General features: G+C 39.4%; 1 long non-coding RNA gene across 1 annotated transcript; it reads left to right on the top strand.

Annotated features, from left to right (window-relative positions):
* Positions 1 to 10: 10 nt before the first annotated feature.
* LOC139146108 (uncharacterized) lies at positions 11 to 3,121 on the top strand. Its single transcript, XR_011555082.1, has 3 exons — positions 11 to 223; positions 600 to 765; positions 3,021 to 3,121. It is a non-coding gene; the product is annotated as an uncharacterized lncRNA (long non-coding RNA).
* The last annotated feature ends 15,741 nt before the right edge of the window (positions 3,122 to 18,862 follow it).

The raw sequence follows: 18,862 nt of genomic DNA on the forward strand, positions 1-18,862 counted from the left end.
CGACAGGCGAGCTTCCTACCTTTCCTCGTTGCAGCTACCATCGGCACAACAAACGTTGGATCCGTGGATCCTATAGACGAAATAGCCAATGTGGCCGAGCAACACAATCTTTGGTTCCACGTGGACGCAGCGTACGGAGGGTTCTTCGTTTTAGTGGACGAACTGAAACACCACTTCGAAGGGGTCAACAGGGCAGACTCGTTGATCTTGAATCCTCATAAAAGTAAACATCTTTTGCTTGTTCTCACTAACAGAAAAAAAAACTTCATTTTCAATAGCCCGTAGAGAGTTTAATTCCCCCGAATTATTTATTAAACTGTTACCTTCCAAATCTTCAAATTATGATCTACTCTCCATGACGTATGTACGCTAAATGCATTGAAAATTTGCATTTCACGATAGAAACTTCACCATATGAGCCAGATGTAACTCAAGCCGGCCATGCACAAGCTAAGTCAACCCCTCTTAGTTCAAGTACTGATGTCAAGCTTATTGAAGTTTGACTGAAAACATAACATTGCGTTTGTAACGGTTACAATGAGGTTCTCGATAATATTCTAATAGACTTTTTTCCTACATTTTTACCTACCTTTTCCGAGGTCTATTCTTACCCCTCGGTTCTGGTATGGTCATCGTACGTGATGGTTACAAACTTAGAGAAGCGAATGCCTCACCAGAAGAGCCAACATACTTGCAGGATGTGAATAGAGTCTGTCAAGGGGAGGCACCCATATATCTTTCATTCGAGCTGAGCAGAAATTTCAGGTAGCTATAACGAAATCAAATATTGTAAATAGAAGCAACCTCCGAAATATCTCTTTCAGCAGCACACTTTGTTTTGTAAACATTTTCAGTAATTTTTTACAATTTTGCTTGAAACCCTTCCCGTTTTAAGACGGTAATTTAAGTAATAATGGAGCACTGTCCGTATGTTAGGGCTACGTGAGGGATTAGCGGGGGATATGCCAAGCTATTACCGCCTTGTCAGCTGTTCAATGTAGTGTAAAAACAAACAGCGGCTGCCTAAGAATGCTTTCTCACTGTTTCATGAATATAAATTTTGTATTACTTACCATGTAGTATTACTTACCATGTACTTATCCATGTAGATGAAGAGGGAGGATCGTGGATTTCGGGGGGGGGGGGACTTGAAACCTTTGTCGCAAGGTAGTAGTTTTGATGCAGATTTGTATTCCAATCTCCCCAATATCAAGAAATAATAAAATAAGATGATATTTAAAAGGACAAATTTTAGTAATTTCTCGGTCCGATACCAACTCGCACCAAACTGCATCTCATGAAGTAAACAACTCAAGGATCACAACACTCAGTTGCATCACTACTTTTCATATGGTTGGTTCAGTAATTTGGATGAGTTGTTGTCATTTTGACTGCGACTTCGTCCCCACAGCTGTAGTCCAGTAAAGCACATACACACAGTCGCGCGCGCAAACACACACACATATCCATCGGCGCTGTACAGGCATTCACTTAGTGTCGGGCAGAATTACGTCGACCATCAAAGCTATCAATCCAAAGCAAAAACTTTCATAATTTCATCCTCTCCTTTGATAAAGGTTATTCAATATGAGGGTTATAAGTTGTTGCAATTTTGATGGCACGAAAAGGTTTGGACATTACCCACTTTGTATATTTGATCTGTTCAAAGTGCATACGATCGCTCACCCTCAATTATTACATGCCTCGATGTGAGTGCAAATCAGTGCACTGATTTGAATAGGAACATCCAGGGAGTTTTCGGGCCGTGTGACCGATATACTGACCGGTTTCCATAGTTACCCGGTGCGGTGAAGCCCTTCGACGTATTCGACGTCAAAGTAGATGATTAACGCTAGATGTTATACATCCATGCGCGCACTGCTATTCTGACTTCCGTTAAAATCTGTTTGATGCTGGTCGATAACAGTAAAATTGTTTGACAATGCTGTAACAAAATCTCATATGGAGTCGATTCTGAAGAGTCATGTAATGAAAATATTATTGCCTGAATACACGGGTTTATCTGCCCTCGCAGCAGGAGACAAGTGGCCCCCCAGCGTCGGGCATATTGTCACCGGTATAATCATAGAGAAACACAGGTAGAGTGGCAACGGGTATTGTTTAAGGCGTGAAGCGGTTACGTAACCCATCCATGTTCGCCTCGCCTCAGGTTGCTCTCGCCTCTATTTTCCGAAGAGTGCCGACCATGAATCCTTCGGTAATATTCGGATTTTCGCCAATTGTTAAGCGAAAGTATGTTCGGCAAAGTTTGTGTTGTTGTTGTCGTGTGGTGCTGAGCAGAATTGGCGTGCTGGCGAAAACGGGAGTGTTTTGAGCTTCAGGAAAGTGAGTTTTACCGTTTTAAAAATTCCTCTCATATTTTTATGAATATATAATGAGTGTGTTTGAACAAATTTGAAAGTCTTTTATCGATACTGTCTGGTTTTACTCAATGGTTTACGGTCAGTCATACAGTCTTTTACACGTGCGTCAAGGAAGGACATGTTTATGAAACTGCTGGCGTGTTATGTTTTGATTGGCGTGAAGCAGTGTTTCTGGCCTGAGAGCTCACAAAGTAACTATGGTTGTTACGCGACTGGCAGTACGATGCCATCTCGGCGTATTTTTCGCATAATCTCGTGTAATTATCAACCACAATAAAACAAAGCTCCAAAAAGTTTAACACCTTTGAAGCTCATTTTAATATAAAAAGCCAATAGTCTACCGAGACGACCATGGAACAAAAGGCATGCAAGTGTTGCCACTCTGCCTATGTTTCTCTGTGGTATAATTGACCACTCTTTAGTTATAAATCGACGTCACAGTGATATAAATAATGACTTCTCTCATTATGTAAATATCTGAGACATTCAACAATGTCCATAAAAATAACAGTTAGAACGACATCACTCTCGAAAGGAGGTGCTTGACTATAAAATATACAATTAAATATGTACAAATAACGTATGATATTTTTCAGCTGGCCTAATGCTTCTATAATTCTATGTTCTATTCTTTAGAGGTCTGCGCATGTGGTTACCATTACAACTTTATGGAGTTGGTGCATTCCGTCAAGCCCTGAAAGAAAAAATTGCACTTGCTCGCTATGTTTACGGGAGACTCAAAGGTAAGATGTTTACACAGAGTTCTTTGAGCTTACACCATCATTTGCTGTCCAAAATATGATATGAAATATTTGTAAATACAATAACAAGTATAGCTCAGACAAATTAGGGAGAACAGCAGTGCAAAATAATGGCATCATTTTTCTACGAGGGTAGCCAGTCACTAGATTTCACATTTTACTTTGTAATTATACACAAAAGGATCCTATAATATTCAGGAATATTGAAAATAATGCTGCTTGGTGTTGCTCTTTGGATATTCCGAATTCAAAGAGATATCAAATGACGCAATATGCGTCGATATGATCTCACAAAATGTGCGCGAAGAGTTATTGCGAGCAAGACCTGTGCAGACGACGCTATCTCGACAGGGTATAAACTGTGTTTCCGCTGCAAGGGTTTCCAGATGTCGCATTTGAGATGAGGAAAAAAGTCGAGGAAGTATAAAAGATATTCGTAATGAATTTATGACAATGATAGTGCATGAATAGCATTGTACATGTAGTCTTGGTTACCCGTATGGCTATCTGGACTCCTTATTCAAGTATTCTGGGTAATCTAGACTATGGACTCTCACAGCCCTCAGTTCTTATGCTGGGTCTAATTTTTGACTTTACACCTAGCAAAACAAGGCTGCCCGCTCCAGTTCGTTGAGATCGGCTCCGCAAGCTTGAAATCACGGCAAAAGAAGGCCGCGGGGCTGTGATAAAGTCTAATTTGTTGACGCAAGATTGGGAGGTTTGCTGTATTTGTTTACTTTCAGTCTGTTTTTTATATATTGAATTTTACCTTTACCGATCAGAAATACCAGACATCGTTGTGGACGGATTTCCTCAACTGGTCGTTCTGACATTTCACTTTGAAACCAGCAGAGGGATTTCAACCCAATTCTTCAACAAGGCCGTCCATGACAAGATTCTGGAAGATGGTTCGTTTTTCCTCTCCTCGACGCGAGTTCGCGAAGAATTTCGATTTCGCATCTGCACACTGCATTTACGCTGTCATAAGGACGTTCTCGATGACCTGTGTGCATTCCTCAAGACGACGGCATACTCACTGAAATGCAGATTGTAGATATCAAAATATAGATAGTCAATGAATTTATCAACCAGTCAACTAGATAGTTATGATAGACGGATATTAATCTTTGTTCGTAGACAGACAGACAGACAGACAGACAGACAGACAGACAGTCAGTTAGATAGAATTTTTGTCTATATATATGCTGAAACTTTTTTTATCTTTTATTACTTTCACTAACTTCTCATAGTTCTCGATTAATGGTACTGGCATATGCACGGATTTCACTTACGTACAAATACAACATAGGCGCAATCGTAAACAAACGTTTTAGTGAATACATAGACATGCAGATCAGCCACAGTAATGTTTTCAAAAAAATTCGAAGCTCACCGCAAACTTAGATCTTTTCCCCGGAAGTAGGAGTACTGAAGTAGTCACAGTGTCCAAAGAATAGTCACGTTAAAGATCGAGAGACATCTCTCTTTGTTGTGTATATTTATGTTTTCATTGTAATTTATGAATTTATAGCGGTCTTCTCAAGTAAGTTAATGCATGGGTGTTTGTACCCGTCAAGCGAAAAAGTAAGAAAATGATCAATTATCTTTAAAAACCACCAGATTTGATTGATATTTGGCCTAATTATTGAAATTATTAAATTCTTTAAAAAAATGTCTGCCTAAATCTTGACGAGTTGAGTCACGTGACCAAATCTGATATTTTCCCGCCAAAATTTACGTCTTTATTAATTTTAATATTCCAAACGTAACCCGTTTTATTTTTTGACTTTCTCTGCATTTTTGGAAACAACATCTATCATATTCTTTGAAAAAATACATGGCACTCATGAAACTCTATCTATACTTCTTTCTGACATTCAAAACATTCATGTAAAACGTCAAAAATATTGTATTTGTTGGTTTTTGTGAAGAAATGTTATTCAAAATTCAATAATTTTGCATCTGCCAGTAGTTTTAACACAAGTTTCTATCCCATTTTACATTAATTGGTAATAATATTTTAAATATTTTGATGTTTAGCGGTTGGAATGTTAAGTTATTTGCAATATACAATTTTGGCGGGAAAATAACAGATTTTGGTCACGTGACCTGACTTAGGTAATATATATTGTGATAAATTTCAACTTAATCAAATGCGGAACATATTTTTGGCGATTCTCACTATTTTCTGACCAGGTCTGATTAAAAAGTACGTTTAAACTGATTTTACATGTAAGTAAGCCTATGCCCCATGCATTAACATACCTGTCTTGTTTAATCGACGTTTTAAGCGTCATTGATTGTCAATCCACAACATGTGTTGTAATTACTCTCAATAGAAGAAGTACCGTGTTCCGATTGTACCACGTGTCTTTTTACTTGTTCCTGGAGACTTTCTCTGTCCTTTTCGTCCCAATCAGTTAGTTAAATTGTACTCTCTAGAAAGATTAAACCCGCATATCGAGGGTACACGTCTAAAAAATACGCCATAAACTTTTGAATCAACGTGGTTCACAAGTCCCAGAACAGCACATAGTAAATATGTTGTTATCGTAAACGGTACGCTTGAGGGTAGAGTGGTGTTGTGTCGATGTTCGCATACATTGAGATATAATGTGTAGGTACCCTAAACACTAAATTAATGTTAGGAACTATGACTGTAAATATAACGCGGGTTTTGAGCTTTTTACGTTCCTTTTTTGGGTGCTTTTCTACTGATTAACAACAACTCTAAACATTTTTCGCAATCAACTCCGAATCTATATTTCATTGTTATTCTTGTTTTAACCTGGCATACGCATGAATCACAATGAATTAAAATAGCCTGTAGATTAAAGAAAACACTCCGTTAAGCAGATTGAAAAACAGTTTACGGAAATATATAAAATCAGACAAAGGTTTTGGAACCCAGTAAATATAGCAATCATTTAGTAGTAAATTGTCTGGGCCAGCTGTTTTTATTATAAATATGCCTTTCCTTCAATGACGAGTTAATGATGATGGTAAAACCAAATAATAAGTACCATTACAATGTCCATTGTACGGCTATCAATCTACAATAATAAAGTAGATGCCTTGGTATCTCTTTTGTTACAAATTTATAACAGTTTTTCGTGACATGAAGATTATATAGACACTTTCCAGTATGTTTGGAAAACAACAGAACACGGATGAATAGACACGGGGAGTCCAATATTACTTTGTAACAGACTTAAAATTGATTGGCATCTGGCCAGAAAAAAGAGGTTATTAGCCCGAACACCAGCATAAATGATCTCAATTTTAATGACGGCATTGTGTTTTAGAGGACTGGTGAATTGTGATAATGTTCTCATATTTTATATATTAATAGGTTTCCATTTTTATATTCCGGTTGTTCCAAGGTACCACACTGCACGTCTTTTCCGTCGAAAAGTTGTGATATATACAATGGCAATGCCCTCGCATTGCACATTACAAGTGCTGTGTAATATTAATTATATCCTACCAGTATATTGATGGCGCAAAGACAGTGATCTGATTGGTCGAGACGCGAAAAGAACCGTGGTACATTGCGATATACCACAGCTGACATACGGGCGAGCTCTCAGCTTGAGCAAAAATCTGTTTTTGACGTTCCACGCCAGAATTTCAATATAATGTTATGATATAATAGCAATAAATCACACCCAGCGACGGTATACCACTCGATTTTGACCAATTCACTTCATATATGCACTCGCTGTCGCTCGTGCATATATGTCATGAACTCGTCAAACTCGTGGTATACCGTCGCCGGGTGTGCTTTATTGCTTAAATACCCCCTTTGTATCTGCTTCTGTTAAAAATATATTATTAAATGAAAGAAACCCCGAAGAATAACTGGAATGCTGGCGAAAGTGAGCACACTCTTGCCTACTATAAAATTATTGCTCCTGTTCTTTACGTAATTGATAGTTATATAGACAGTTATTTAGTATGCTGACAGCCACTAACACAAGGCGTTTCGGTGAGTACCCATTTGTCAGTTCGAACGCAGAAGCAAGCATACAAATGAATGCGCAAAGATATCAGTAAGAATACCGGATATGCCGCTAACGGCATCATTTTCATTTGGTACATCATATCAACATTTCATCAGGTTTCTGGAATAATTGCTTGTACTATACTATTGCTGGTAGTGATCTGAAAGCACATCGTTTCAAATTGGCTATGCTATATTTCTACATCGTAAACTTTCTCTAAATACACTGTATGTGCGACACAAAAGCCGTATCTCTGGCTTCCCGAAGAGAATTTTGATAATCAGGTCGCGGCCGACTGTTCTGTCATTTTTATCATTGTCAACTGACTGACCCATTAATGACTATCTCGTACAATAATGTGCAAATTTCTTTGCAATTCAAAGCATCAAGCCTGTAACCAAAGGGGTAAGCAATATATATATATATATATATATATATATATATATATATATATATATATATATATATATATATATATATATATAATTACACAAGAACAACACATGTGTATAAATGTGGCAAAAGATAGTAAGTAGTAAGTAGTGTAAGTAGTATTAAAACGAATAGGTTTTCAAAATTACTGTGCAGAAACAGTCAGTCTCACATCTGAAATATCAATCAAATGATTAAAATTTACAAAATGAAGTTTCTGAAATACTCAAACTCTTGAGCTCCTTTTCACGTGACTAGTCCTATAGAGGGTGCAGTATACCGAGAAAATAAAACTCACCCGTATCTCCTCGTTTTCACATTAGGGAGCATTTGTTATTTACGGGGAGGGGGCGGTGCAAATCGGGGGGGGTGACTTTTACAAAACCGCTTTTTAGGGGGGGGGGGTCGAATTTTACAATCAATGATTGAAGGGGGGGGTCAAATTTTACAAAGGTTTGTATTGAGTTATGGAAAACAAAATTGACTTTGGAATTTCACCGAAATGTTGCTTGTGTAACCGATGTTTCGAGACGGCAGAATAATAACCGACCGAAGCTCAGCCAAATTTATTTCTCTAGCAGGGCCAACAAGTCTGAGACTGGCGTTAACCTCTCTAGAGCAGCAACAGAGCATGTAGCCCTGAGTACAGGTCTGTGTGTTCCTGGCGTTATACGGCCTCCACCACAGCCCTGCAACGGTCTGTGGAGATAACTGGGGTCTCTGCAGCGAGATTCAAAATGGGGATCTCTATGGGTAAACAACTTGTTGAGTATGTTATGTTTCAGAAAATGAGCGGTTTTGGACGTTAGGAGAAGTCAATCGCATCTTTTCTGGGATTGGTTAGGAGGTAAAGGTAGGCAGGGAAAGGATTTTGCCCCAATAGAGCAGAATTTCGGCCAAAAAGACCGTTTAGTCTTCATTGCGGTCCAGATCCAGTCCGCAGAGACCTCAAGTCTCTTCAAAGACCATTGCAGGGCTGTGGTAGAGGCCATATAATGCTGGGAACACACGTGCACACACCTGTACGCAGGGCTACATAGCATGGGGCATGAAATGAGGAACCAACACACAGTCATATAATGTAACAAACATCTGTATATTACTATATTGTGTCAAATATCGGGGTCTATATATAAAATAGTAAAACCGTACTTCAAAACTATAAATATTACGCCATGGTAACAATAACCGTACTGATCAACCTCCCGACGGCAGGAGTCTAACACACTTTCAGAACAAAAACTCTGTTCAAACCCTTTCTAAATGCTTAACAATTTCTATGGAAAACTTAACGTTACCGCAGAGGTACCTCAGACGTGACCACGCGGCTGGGAAACACAAATAGTTCACACGCGACTTTAACTAATGTTCGATGATGAGCACAATAATTGTAAGTCCCGTGTAATGTCTGCACATGAAAGTCGGCGACAATACACGCAATTCACTGCTAAGCATGAGCGTCCAGTTCAGCTACCATGGGAGCAGCCATCTTAGATCTTCAACTGTTTACTTCCGGTCGGGACATGCCGAACTAATCTGAAGTCTTCCTCTGCTAACTCCGCGCATCGACAAAAGTTCAGCGGAACAATCATAAATTATGTTCTCATGACAATCTCAGACATCTGACTGAACTCATAAACGGAATAAAGTTCACAGTTAACACGCAGTTTGCTGCAGAAAGATCAGCTTTCAACTTGTGGTGATATTATCATCTCAGCGTGCAGTGCGTATATTGTAAATATACGGCACGGCTTTCACTCAGTGACTTGTGTGAGCAATGTTCGTTCCATTGACTAAAGTAGAGGATGGCGCAGGGTTTAAATAAACAGTCCGATCCGCATAAAGTTCGATCTCTGCCACTCAACGGTTTCTTTAAATATCTGCTGACTTGAGTAAAACTCAAAATAGAGAAATATTTGACTTAAAAAGCACACGCTGACACTCAAACCTTCCAGTGCCAGTGCAGCATGCAACGTAAAACACTCTCTGGAAAGTTCCCGTCTTGGACTCCCTAGGTATACAGTGATAACACACAAGAACTCCCAGGCAAAATAGAAAATACACAGATCCTCCATACATAATCTATGAGAAGCTATGAATAATTTCTTTTAAATACAAAACTGGCTAAATCTGTGTATTTATAGACTCTTGATTATTGATATTAATGTACTTGATCAAACTAGGTTAGTTACCAGTGCATGTGTGAGCAAGAAATTTGATTTTGGAATTTCACCGAATTGTTAATTCACTATCTTGTCAGAGGAAACTATGAATAATTTTTTTCCATTACAAAACTAGTTAAATCTGTGTATTTATGTACGCTTGATTATTGATATTAATGTACTTGATTAGACTAGGGTGGTTACAAGTTGATGTTCGTGCAAGAAATTTGATTTTGAATGTCACCGAAATGTTGATTCACTATCTTGTCTATGAGGAAACTATGAATAATTTTTTTCCAATATAAAACTAGGTAAATCTGTGTATTTATGTACTCTTGATTATTGATATTAGTGTACTTGATTAGACTAGAGCGATTACAAGTTCATGTGTGTGCAAAAAATTTGATTTTGGCATTTCACCAAAAATGTTGATTCTCTAGTATGTGAGGAAACTTTTTCAGCCCGGCGCCACAGGGTGCGAAGGGTTAATGAATCAAATCTGATGAATTTTTTTTTCATAGGGGGGAGGGGCTCACATTTTACATTTGATGAATTGAGGGGGGTCAAATTTTAGAAATTTGATTTGGAGGGGGGGGGGTCGCTTTTTACATTTCATTTGTCGCTCAAATTCCACCCCCCCTCCCCGTAAATAACGAATGCTCCCTTACCTCGCTGATGATTCAGTGATTTGATTCATTCTGGTCTCATGGCCAACGGAAGTATAGGGAAACGGACACAGACAAATGTTTACCGGAAGGCCGATTATTGATCATAACCCTGACCCGATGGCCTTTTGTTCTGAGTATTCAGCCTTTGATAAGGTCTAACACACTACAACAGAAAAGCTGACCCATGCTAGGTGACTGAAAGGACTTTACATGGGGAGGGCCGGAGTTTTTCAATATGACCGTGTATGATGTAATCTTAAACGGCTGAATTAACTAGATATACTATGAGGTTATGCCTCGATATCACCTTTTGGTGGGGTGGTATTGCTGCGAGTGCGGTTGTGGGCCGCATCACACGAGTCGAAGACGAGTGTGATGCGGCCCACAACGGCACGAGCAGCAACACGACCCTACCAAGAGGTGATATCGAGGGATAACCTCTTTATCATATACCTATGCCCACGTTATTGAATGAATAAATCTCGTATATTAAAATATGATACGTTTCACTGTGTTTTTTCTCGATGGACTACATTTGTTTGCGTCATCTTGCTACGGCGGATTGATATACTAGCGTCTGACGTAATCTATCAGCTGGCTCATTGACAATTATTTTACGGTTGAGCAGAGAAATGCTTGAACTCTGTCATCAAACATGTAGGATATCTACCGAATCCGTACGGTACATGCAAGTGTTGTCTTTGGTATTATTTCCCAGAACGCATTTACCATGAATACATGATATTTTTGAAAGTTGTGCTTTTGAATTTGCCGGTCCTCCGACATGTCCGATAGCACTTTTGCTTGTCGTCTGCGCATCTGTGCTTATGCACGGACGAAACAGCTGGTCTGTCATCGATCTGTCAGTGCCCATACGGTGTGATGCTCTGCTCTTTAATTTGTTCAAATTGGTAGCACTACTAGCAGGTTAATCCGATATCGACAAATGTGTTTTATTGAGTTATCCCGCATTTCCCTATGCTTCAAAACCCTGCAACGTTTAGAGATCGGACATGATAATCGTAGTCAAAGTCAAAATCATAGACGGGCACCATGGTTTGTTTTGATCAGGGCGCCACCATGTAAGTAGTCCGGTATGCAAATCAACAGGCCGTATCAGGCTTTGTTATGTAAATCAACAGGTCGTATCACTTTTTCATATGCAAATATTCAATTGAATGAAAGAAAGACGCGCTGATCATTCCTTTCATATGCAAATCAACAACGCGTATCACTTTATTGACATGCAAATCAACATGATAAATCATGTCACTGAACTCAGTACAGACACAATACAGGGCATAGGTATATGGTGTCCAATCCATGCCAAAATTACTACTTTGATTTTACAACACAACATGCCATTCCGAATTCTATTTTTACAATTCAACATGCTATTTCACAACACAACATGCCATTCCGAATTCTTTTTACAACTCAACATGCTATTTCACAACACAACATGCCACTCCAAATCCTATTTTACAACTCAACATGCTCTTCCCAATTTCATTTGACAACACAACATGCACTTCCAAATCCTATTTTACAACTCAACATGCTCTTGCCAATTTCATTTGACAACACATCATGCACTTCCAAATCCTATTTTACAACTCAACATGCTCTTGCCAATTTCATTTGACAACACATCATGCACTTCCAAATCCTACTTTACAACTCAACATGCTCTTGCCAATTTCATTTGACAACACATCATGCACTTCCAAATCCTATTTTACAACTCAACATGCTCTTGCCAATTTCATTTGACAACACATCATGCACTTCCAAATCCAATTTTACAACTCAACATGCTCTTGCCAATTTCATTTGACAACACATCATGCACTTCCAAGTCCTATTTCACAATTCAACATCCCATTCTAAAGCTAGCTCTGCGGAGCAGGGCAGTGTTACTGGCTATCGAACAAGATTCAAAATGGCGGACGCGAAATGGTCCCCTCGCACAGAGAGAGAAATGCGAACTTTGCACAAGTCTAAAAACGCAGCTTAGCACATTGTGTATCTAAACAAGATGAGCGTGCTCGAAAACTAGGATCGATCACGATTTTAAATTAAAAATTGGCTGTTTTTGGAAAAGAAACTGCGCGTTAAAATCAGCAGTTTTGTCTATTGTGCACCGTGGGAGGCTTATCGTGAAAGACCGAGATTTATATGGCGCATCTGATACGGATATGGTCCCATCGCATAGAGAGATGAAAGTGGGCTTTGTGTAAGTTCAAAAGCACAGCTTAGCTCATCGTGCATCTAGACAAGTTGAGCGTCAATTTGGGTGAAAAAACCGATTGTTTTCGGTGGAGTAACCGCGTTGCAACCAGTGGTTTTGCCCACAGGCTCTCGACTCATTGCAGGCGAACCGCCAGACGTCACTGATAGAGTTCTGAGTTTATTGTTGATGCAACGGACTGACATAGATTTGAAATTTCTTTACATGGTCGGGATTGTTACCTGGTAAGGTTTGCTCCGAGCTGAGACATTTTATAATTTCTGTACTATACATAGCGTGTCAGATATTGCAGATGGCTTCAAACTATTGACTTTTCGTATGTATGGACTGTAGATACAGTTTTGAGTTTATTGTAGATGCAACAGACTGCGATTTGAAATTTGTTTTCATTGTCGGAGTTTTAACCTTGGCGCAGTTTGCTCTGAGCTGAGACATTATTTTATTTATACTATACAAAGCTTGTCAGATATTGCAGATGGCTGCAAAGTGATTGACTTTTCATATCTGTGGACTTTGATCCCAGAGTCCTAAGTGTATTGGAGAATGCTACGGCCTGAGATAGATCAGTAATTTCTCATCCTTTGCGGAGTTTAACGTCAGTGCAGTTTGCTCCGAGCTGAGACTAATAATTTTTGTACCTTTGCAGATAGCTGCAAAGTGATTGACTTTTCTTATGTGTGGACTTTCATAGAGTCCTGAGTGTATTGGAGGATGCTGCAGACTGAGACGGATTGGTAATTTTTTAGCCTAGACGGAGTTTTAACGTTAGTGAAGGTTACTCGGAGCCGAGTCATAGATTGTCGGATATTGCAGATTGTATAGCTGTGATATATCGCAGCGGTACTTGTGGCGTGTATCGAACGCGCTCGGGTCATTGAGGTCATCGCCACAGTGGCGATGACCTCAATGACCCGAGCGCGTTCGATACACGCCACAAGTAGCCTACCGCTGCGATATCACAGCTATGCAGATTGCAGCAAAGTGAAACTGAAGACAATAGATAGCCGTGAGCATATTGAAGAATGCTTGGAATTGAGATGATTTCGTCGTTTCTTAACAAAATAGGAGTTTAACGCTATAGTGCAGGTTACTCAGTTCTGAGATAATTAAATAATTTTGTTACACGCATAGCTGGTGCGGTCAGATAGTACAGATTGCTGCAAACTATTTTCGTGTCACAACTACACGCTACTGTAATCTTTTCAAGGTATTCTTGTGTCAACTTTTTTATCTCATAATTCGACGAGCAGCATCGAAAAGTTGGTATCTATTTGCATCACAATGTATGTTGTACAATGGAGAGAATGAAATGAAAGCCGTGGAGGAGTTTTCTTTAATCTTCGAACACTTCCTTGACAAGTGTTCACAAAATAACTTTGGAAATTGCGAAAGTGACCTCTATTCGCAAATACTGTTAACTTTTAGAAATCTCGTGATGTTTTCGTTGTAAATATTTGCTTAATTGCCATTGGGATAATTTTGACCCCCTTATCAAAATTGAAAATTAAGCTTGTGAACTTCATAAAGTGTCTGTCTGCCGAGCTTTAATAAAATATTAAAACTTTTGCAGCGGAAAATATGTGTCTGTCTGCCCAGCTTAATAAAATATTAAAACTTTTTGCAGCGGAAAATATGTGTTTAGCAACACCTTTTATATGGCTTTCAGCTGGCGTTTCCTGTCCTGTCAAAATGTTAGTCTTTTTCGTTTTATGTAAGCTTTGGAAACCACAAAATAATAATAATAATAATAATAATAATAATAATAATAATAATAATAATAATAATAATAATAATAATAATAATAATGCAGGAAATCAGTACGGAAGAATTTCCTCTCTGCTTTTTGACCGTAACGTACAACTTTTAAAATATCACTGATTAGGTATTTGGTTGTAGGAAATTAAATAAATTCCTTTCAGGGGAAAGTTTTCTATTTGGCGACAGGGTTTTTCCTCAGCTTCCAAGGTTGGTAAAGTAAAACAGAATTACAGTCAACTCGCACTTTTTCCAACCCGCCCAGAACCAACTCGCCCGATTCAAACTCGCCCGATACCAACTCGCCCGTTGTTTTGAGATAGGGTGTTGTAGATTCCATGTACGCTAACCCGATGGCCCGAGGCCAGCTATTTTCATGTCATGCCAGGCTAGTAACTCGTGAAAGACGGTCCTGCTGTTCCTAAAGAAGTGAGCCAGTTCGCAGTAACTATCCCTATACGTAAAGAAGCCGAACGAAATTTATTCTTTCAAGAGATTTGCAAAACGTGAAATTCGCAAATAAAAAGTTTTCCGTGTTGGCACATATTTCAAGTCTATGTTAGAAATATTTGTTGTCAGAAATAAAACGTTTTATGCGTACCAGTTGCTGCGAAAACGAGCCTTGCCACTCTTTGATATGTTCTTCCACTCCAATGAACAAGCTACCCCAGTGGCAAAGGCTACCGATTCGCAGCAAGCGTACCAGTAGCTCTGCATGGCAGGGCTGTGTGTTTACCGGCGTTATACGGCCTCCGTATAACGCCGGTAAACACACAGCCCTGCCATGCAGACCTAGCGTACCAGGTACTCATAAAATTGCAAAATAATATTGGGCGAGTTGGTATCGGGCGAGTTGGAATCGGCGAGTTGCAATTGGTTCTGGGCGGGTTGGAAAAAGTGCGAGTTGACTGGTACCCCGTAAAACAAGGTTCTTTTACAAGGTAAAGCGAAAAAATCTTGTAGATTATATTGGCAATGTCTACTTAGCATGCGCAATGAACTATGAAAATTGTACGACCTGCTCCGTCACAGAACGGAGATAATGTCTGAGCTCGGAGGGAGGTCAGCGGATACTTATGATTGAGGGTGAATCTTGCCCGGTCTTTCACATGAGCCGCGCACACGATAAGCCTCCCACGGTGCACAATAGACAAAACTGCTGATTTAACGCGCAGTTTCTTTTCCAAAAACAGCCAATTTTAATTTAAAATCGTGATCGATCCTAGTTTTCGAGCACGCTCATCTTGTTTAGATACACAATGTGCTAAGCTGCGTTTTTAGACTTGTGCAAAGTTCGCATTTCTCTCTCTGTGCGAGGGGACCATTTCGCGTCCGCCATTTTGAATCTTGTTCGATAGCCAGTAACACTGCCCTGCTCCGCAGAGCTAGCTTTAGAATGGGATGTTGAATTGTGAAATAGGACTTGGAAGTGCATGATGTGTTGTCAAATGAAATTGGCAAGAGCATGTTGAGTTGTAAAATAGGATTTGGAAGTGCATGATGTGTTGTCAAATGAAATTGGCAAGAGCATGTTGAGTTGTAAAATAGGATTTGGAAGTGCATGATGTGTTGTCAAATGAAATTGGCAAGAGCATGTTGAGTTGTAAAATAGGATTTGGAAGTGCATGATGTGTTGTCAAATGAAATTGGGAAGAGCATGTTGAGTTGTAAAATAGGATTTGGAAGTGCATGATGTGTTGTCAAATGAAATTGGCAAGAGCATGTTGAGTTGTAAAATTGGATTTGGAAGTGCATGATGTGTTGCAAATGAAATTGGCAAGAGCATGTTGAGTTGTAAAATAGGATTTGGAAGTGCATGATGTGTTGTCAAATGAAATTGGGAAGAGCATGTTGAGTTGTAAAATAGGATTTGGAATGGCATGTTGTGTTGTGAAATAGCATGTTGAATTGTAAAATAGAATTCGGAATGGCATGTTGTGTTGTGAAATAGCATGTTGAATTGTAAAATAGAATTCGGAATGGCATGTTGTGTTGTAAAATCAAAGTAGTAATTTGGCATGGATTGGACACCATAATAGGTATATGATAATAAACACCTATTGCCTGGTCATGAGGGCTATAGCGCCTGTCTATTACCCCGAGGGGCCGTGTGTTACCAGAAACACATCGCTATTCCCCGAGGCCGTAGGCCGAGGGGTATAGCGATGTGTTTCTGGTAACACACGGCCACGAGGGGCAATAGACGAGCGCTATAGCCCGAATAAAGACCAGGCTATAGGTGTTTTATAACACACCACATGCTCATGTTGTATTGTTATATAGTTTTAATGTGTTTTGATATTTTGCACCACAACAATCCATTGTGACAAGTTTACCGGGCGATGTTTCCACAGCGGTTTCAGTTGTACGTACGTGGTACCACTATCTTTCAAAAAATATTCTAAGCATACCTAGCGACATCCTTAGTTGCACTTTAATCTTTTCCGTCGATGAGCTGTTCAAGTTCCTACGCTGTTGGAATGTTGGAAAATGTTGGAAAATCTGTTTTAGAGAATGTGTCGTCACCTATCCTGGACGCACATCACGTTCTAGTCACCCGCCATTGTTGCAAAGATGCAGACCACACTACGGTCATGTCATGACCAAGCACTTTTCCAAATTTGGTCAGGACTATCTCCCTAGGGAAATAGCTTTTCAAAAAATGCCCTCTGACGTCACTTTGTCGATCTGACGGGGACTAGACGTATCTATTTTCTCGTCATTAGACTTATTCTGGCGAATCGCGACACGGAATGAGCGTGTGGTGTGTTATACATATTTATATCAGCTGACTGGTATCATGTGGTACTGCGAGCAGAAATTCGCCCCCGTTTCACGTTAACCACTTCTATCATTTATCATTTATGTTACTTATTTACTTGTGAATTTATCCTTCGATTTGAATCGCACTTTAATGATCGATACACTGCCTGTGTGTAAATAATAGTTGAAGAAGAGCAAACTGTCTTGGGCGAAATTTTTTTAGAGATTTAAAGAGTTTAGAGAGAATTTCTAAATTTCTAAATGAATTTTTAAATTCGCCTTACGCCTGTGGTGAAGGCTAGTCTAGAGCAGTCCTGAGAGGTCTGGAGCTCCTTGTTCGGCAAATCGCTTCAGCTTACATCTGAAGTAACGGTGTATCTGGGCACACCATCCGAGAGCATTGCGACCAGAGTGACCCGAAGAAGAACAAACGCAATCTGATTTTAAGTCAAAAACGGGCGAGATTTACAGGTTAGTGTTTATGCAAATATCGGTCTAAGGTTGAGCCAAACTGGCAGAATGTTTGCGTCTTCTTGAATACGTGTTGGTGTCTCATTTTGTCTCGTTGCGTATGTTGATTACTAAACAGTAAATGGTGTGATAGTTCAGACTTGACCACAAACAATGGTCAATTTAACATTTTTGATTTGAATGCCAACAGCACTTTGTAGTAATAATAATATTAATAGTGTCACGCCCCGGTACGACGCGGCCTGAAATTGCATGATTGACTGAAAGACCTATGAGTGGATTGGAAGAACGGTTTACGGTCGCATGGAGGAACGGATCCCCGAAGAGGCTCGTCGCATAGAGGCAAAACAAGTCCAAAAAGAATGTGCTGTAATGGGCACTCTAAGTAGGCAGTTTAATGATATCATTTGAGTGAAAATATAATGCCTTCTTATACAGAGGTTTTGACAATGACTCTCCTAGAAAATGGTTCGGAAAATTTGAAGCCTATTTGAAACTCAAAAGAGTTAGTAGTTATGATGTCCTTGAACTGTTGGTTTGTAGCTCAACTGCCAAGTGTATCACAAAGTTGGAATTGTACAAGGCAGGTTTTTCTTAAAAGGTTTACTAATAAAGGCCCAAGATGGTACATCGATTAAAAGCTACGGTTCATTCAGCAACGGTACAGTTGGTCAGTGGAAAGTTATAACAAGTAACTTCAGGACTGATGTTTTCGATGTGGCCAGACTGACGCAGAATTGGAGAGTCTTTTTATACAGGGACTACGGCCGAAGCTAATGAAGTTCGTCGCGAGAAGAGATCCGGAGGATACTAAGTCAGCGTACGCATTTCCCAGGACGGGAGAAATAGTGGTTGACCTTCCTGAAAACAACGATGACCAGCCAATATCAAAAGACACTGAACAGAACGAATTCTTGAAGCAAAAAAGTGAAGAATGTTCGAGAATAAAAAACAAAACACGATGACGAATCAGGACGACCTTGAGTCGGTATCATGTTTTCAAATGAACACGTGAATGTTTTATCAAGAAGGGAAATTCATATAGACCATAATATCATTCTAATTTAAGTTATGCCATTACAGACAAAATACTGTAAATTTACCTGTAAATTCTAATTTTAGAGTATGTTATATTCATGGTAAGCCTGGCCATATCGCTGAGGTTAACAAATGTGTGATGTAAAGATAAATGATGACTGTATTCTGGGTTC

The sequence above is a fragment of the Ptychodera flava genome, chromosome 12 (assembly GCF_041260155.1).
Source record: "Ptychodera flava strain L36383 chromosome 12, AS_Pfla_20210202, whole genome shotgun sequence".
Classification (NCBI taxonomy): Eukaryota; Metazoa; Hemichordata; class Enteropneusta; family Ptychoderidae; genus Ptychodera; species Ptychodera flava.